This window comes from Mastomys coucha, unplaced genomic scaffold (assembly GCF_008632895.1).
Source record: "Mastomys coucha isolate ucsf_1 unplaced genomic scaffold, UCSF_Mcou_1 pScaffold8, whole genome shotgun sequence".
In the NCBI taxonomy this organism is placed as follows: domain Eukaryota; kingdom Metazoa; phylum Chordata; class Mammalia; order Rodentia; family Muridae; genus Mastomys; species Mastomys coucha.
The window spans coordinates 21,674,214-21,678,871 of record NW_022196914.1 but is presented as its reverse complement, the minus strand read 5'-3'; the positions used below and the strand labels follow the sequence as shown (position 1 = coordinate 21,678,871).

Genomic DNA, 4,658 nt, shown 5'->3' with positions numbered 1-4,658 from the left:
GGGGAAACTGGGAATGGAGAAATTTACATGTAAATAAAGAAAATATCTAAAATAAATAAATAAATTAATTAAGAATAGTTGGCAAACAAAAAGAAAAAAAGAAAAGAAAGAGCAATTCTCAAATTCATTTGGAATTACAAAAAAACCAGGATATCAAAAGCTATTCTCAATAATCAGAGAACTTCTGGGGGAATCACCATCCCTGAACTCAAGCTCTACAGAGACTCAAATACATGGGCACAGGGGAAATTTTCTTGAACAGAACACCAAGAGCTTATGCCCTAAGATCAACAATTAACAAATGGGACCTCATAAAATTGAAAAGCTTCTGTAAAGCAAAAGACACTGTCAATAGGACAAAATGGCAACCAACAGATTGGGAAAAGACCTTTACCAACCCTACATCCAATAGAGGGCTAATATCCAAAATATACAAAGAACTCAAGAAGTTAAGACTCCAGAGGACCAAATAACCTTATTAAAAATGGGGTACAGAGCTAAACAAAGAATTCTCAAATGAGGAATCTCACATGGCTGAGAAGCACTTAAAGAAATGTTCAACATCATTAGTCATCAGGGAAATGCAAATCAAAATGACCCTGAGATTCCATCTCACACCAGTCAGATCAAAATCTCAGGTGACAGCAGATGCTGGCAAGGATGTGGAGAAAGGAACACTCCTCCATTGCTGGTAGGATTGCAAGCTGGTACAACCACTCTAGAAATCAGTTTGGCAGTTTCTTACCAAACTGTACATAGTACTACCAGAGGACCCAGCTATACCACTCCTGGTCATATACCCAAAAGATGCTCCAACAAATACAAGGACATGTGCTCCACTATGTTCATAGCAGCCTTATTTATAATAGCCAGAAGCTGGAAACAAGCCAGATGTCCTTCAACAGAGGAATGGATACAGAAAATGTGGTACATTTGCACAACAGAATACTACTCAGCCATTAAAAACAATGACTTCATGAAATTCTCAGTCAAATGGATGGAACTAGAAGATATCATCCTGGGTGAGGTAACACAGTCACAAAAGAACATACATGGTGTGTCCTCACTGATAAGTGATATTAGGAAAAAAGCTCATAATACCCATGATACAACTTACAGAACATATGAAAGTCAAGAAGAAGGAAGACCAAAGTATGGATGCCTCAGTCCTACTTAAAAGGGAGAACAAAATAATCACAGGAGGTAGAGGGTGGGTGGGACTTGGGAAGAAGAGAAGAAGGGATGAGATGAAAAGTTTTGATCAAGTGTGGGAGGAGATGGAGGAGATGTAGAAAAGATCAAGCAATTGAACAGAGGCATGTAGCAATGAGGGGTGGGAAACTGGGGGTACACAACATAAAGTCTCAGATACTAGGAAAGTAAGAGGCTCCCAGGACCCAATAAGGATGATATTAGCTGAAATACCCAACAAAGGGGAGAGAGAACCTATAGAGTCCATATCCACAGGTTAAGCACAGCCTCCTGTTGAGGGATGGAACCACCCACCCTTCTCAAAATTTTATCCCAGAATTGCTCCTGTCTAAAGGAAATACAGGGACAAAGAATGGGACAGAGACTGAAGGAAAGGCCATCTAGAGACTGCCCCACCTGGAGATCCATCCCATATGCAGCCACCAAACCAGACACTATTGTGGATGCCAAGAAGTGCTTGCTGCCAGGAGCCTGCTGATACAAATGCAGATGCTTGCAGCCAACTATCAGGCTGAGCAGGGAGACCCCAATGGAAGAGTTAGAGGAAGGACTAAAAGAGCTGAAGGTATTTGCAACCCCATAGGAAGAACAACAATATCAACCAACCAGATCCTCCAGAGCTCCAAGGATCTAAATGACCAACCAAGGAGTACACATGGAGGGTCCCATGACTCCAGCTGCTTATGTAGCAGAGGATGGCCTTGTCTGGCATCAAAGGGAGGGGAGGCCCTTGGTCCTGTGAAGGTTAGATGTCCCAGTGTAAGGGAATGCTAAGGCCATGGGGCAGGAGTGGCTGTGTGGGTAGGGGAGCACCCTCATGGAGGCAGGAGGACAGGGGTGGGATGGGAAGTTCTCAGAGTGAAAACTAGGAAGTGGGATAACATCTGAAATATAAATAAAATAACCAATAAAAATTTGAAAGAAAACAACAACAAAAACAAAGAGAGGGTGGGAAGGACACTTCATACTCATCAAAGGAAAAAAATTACCAAGGCATTTTGAAAAGGGAAAAAAATCCCCCACCCAGGCAGTGGCAGCAGTGGAAGCCCAGGCTGAGCACTCGGAGCACCTTGGTTGGCGGTGCTCAGCTGGGCTCGTCCTGCCCACACCATGGCAGGAGCCTGAGGCGGCAGTGGACATCATCTCCACTGTTGAGTTTAACTACTCTGGAGACCTTCTTGCAACAGGAGACAGAGCTGGCAGAGTTGTTATTTTCCAACAGGAACAAGAGAATAAAGGCCGCTCTCACTCTAGGGGAGAGTACAATGTTTACAGTACTTTTCAGAGTCATGAGCCAGAGTTTGACTATTTGAAAAGTCTAGAAATTGAAGAAAAAATTAATAAAATCAGGTGGTTACAGCAACAGAATGCTGCTCATTTTCTACTCTACAAATGATTAAAATTATTAAATTATGGAAAATAAGTGAACTGGATAAAAAAAAAAAAGCAGGTTAAACTTGAAAGTTGAAGATGGACAACTTCGAGACCCAATTAGAATTACGGCACTACTGGTTCCAATATTGAAGCCCATGCACCTTATAGTAGAAGCAAGTCCACGACGAATTTTTGCAAATGCTCATACATATCACATAAATTCCATTTCAGTAAACAGTGATCATGAAACATATCTGAGAATTAACCTATGGCATTTAGAAATCACAGATAGAAGCTTTAATATTGTGGACACCAAGCCAGCTAATATGGAGAAGCTGACAAAAGTCATCCCTGCCACAGAGTTCCACCCACATCAGTGCAATGTATTTGTCTATAGCGGCAGCAAGGGGATCACCAGGCTGTGTGACATGCATTCTTCTGCCCTCTGTGACAGACATGCCAAATTTTTTGAAGAGCCAGAAGATCCCAGCAGTAGATTCTTTTTCTCAGAAATAATCTCATCTATATCTGATGTCCAGTTCAACCACAGTGGTTGATACATGATGATCAGAGACTGTCAATGAAGGTATGGGACCTCAACATGGAGGGCAGGCCTGTCGGGACCCACCAGGAACATGAGTAGCTATGAAGCAAGCTCTGCTCCTTGTAATGAGAATGACTGCATCTTTGACAAGTTCGAGTGCTGCTGGAATGGTTCAGACAGTGCCATTATGATGGGGTCCTACAACAACTTCTTTAGAGTGTTTGATAGAAACACTCGGAGGGATGTTACACTGGAACCCTCAAGAGAGAACAGCAAACCCCGAGCCAGCCTGAAGCTCCGGAAAGTATTACGGGGGTAAGAGAAAGAAAGACGAGATTAGCGTGGACAGTTTGGACTTCAATAAGAAGATCCTTCACACAGCCTGGCACCCCATGGAGAGCATTATTGCTGTAGCTGCCACCAATAACTTTTATATATACCAGGACAATTAATTAAGGAAACTGACTGGAGGACCAAGTGTTGTCTTGCATACTTAAGCCGGTCATTAGTTTTCCTGTCAAAAAAAGGCATTGTCCTCTCCATTGAGAATAGTGATGCACTTCTACTTCCCTCATAGACACAGGAGAAGAAGAGGTCTCAGCTGGAGTCTTGGGAGAGATGAGTGTCTCTACTGAAGGGAAAACCTACTCGAAGCTGAATTGGTGGACTCTGCTCAATAAACCATTTCTCAAATGTATTTATCTAAGTCTGAGCCTTCCTTTCCAATTTATAGACCAAAAACCTAACATCTGAAAGGAAAAAAAAATCTCATCAAATCTCTCTCCAGATCTTCCCTCTGTCTCTGCCATCCATCCCTGGACCTTATCCTGGACATGGTGTGGTCACCACCCACGTTCCTCTCTGGCCCTGGAGCCCCAGTGGGCTGCATCACCCACTGCTGATATGTGGTGTGTGGATATGCCTGAGCAGGCTCAGGCAGCTCTACTCACCCACTGCATCTGCCGTCACACCTTCTGTGGAGCTACTTAATAAACACAACACACTGTGAAGTGTATTTAAACCCAATAATAATAATAATAATAATAATAATAATAATAATAATAATAATAATAACCATGATGTCTCAATTCTGAAAATCTATGTCCCAAACACAAGGGATTCCACATTTGTAAAAGAAACATTGCTAATGCTTAAATTACATATTGAACCCCACACATTAATAGTGGGAGACTTCAACACATCATTCTCAACATTTGACAGGTCATCCAGATAAAAATTACATGGAAATAACAAAACTAATGGACATTATGAATCAAATGGACCTACCTGACATCTATAGAATATTTCATCCAAGTACAAAAGAATATATCTTCTTCTTAACACTTCACGGGTCCTTCTCCAAAATTGACCATATGGTCCTGCCCAAAGAAAGCCTCAACAATACAAGAAAGTTGAAATAATGACTTGGATTTTATCAGACTATCATGGACTAAAGCTAGACTTCAACAATGAAAACAGGAGAAAGCAGACACATTCATGGAAACTGAAGAACTCTCTACTCAATGAT

The 4,658-nt window shown here is 41.8% G+C and overlaps 1 pseudogene; it reads left to right on the top strand.

Annotated features, from left to right (window-relative positions):
* The window catches only part of LOC116083856, a 30,724-nt pseudogene extending 27,142 nt beyond the window's left edge, over positions 1-3,582 (top strand).
* The last annotated feature ends 1,076 nt before the right edge of the window (positions 3,583-4,658 follow it).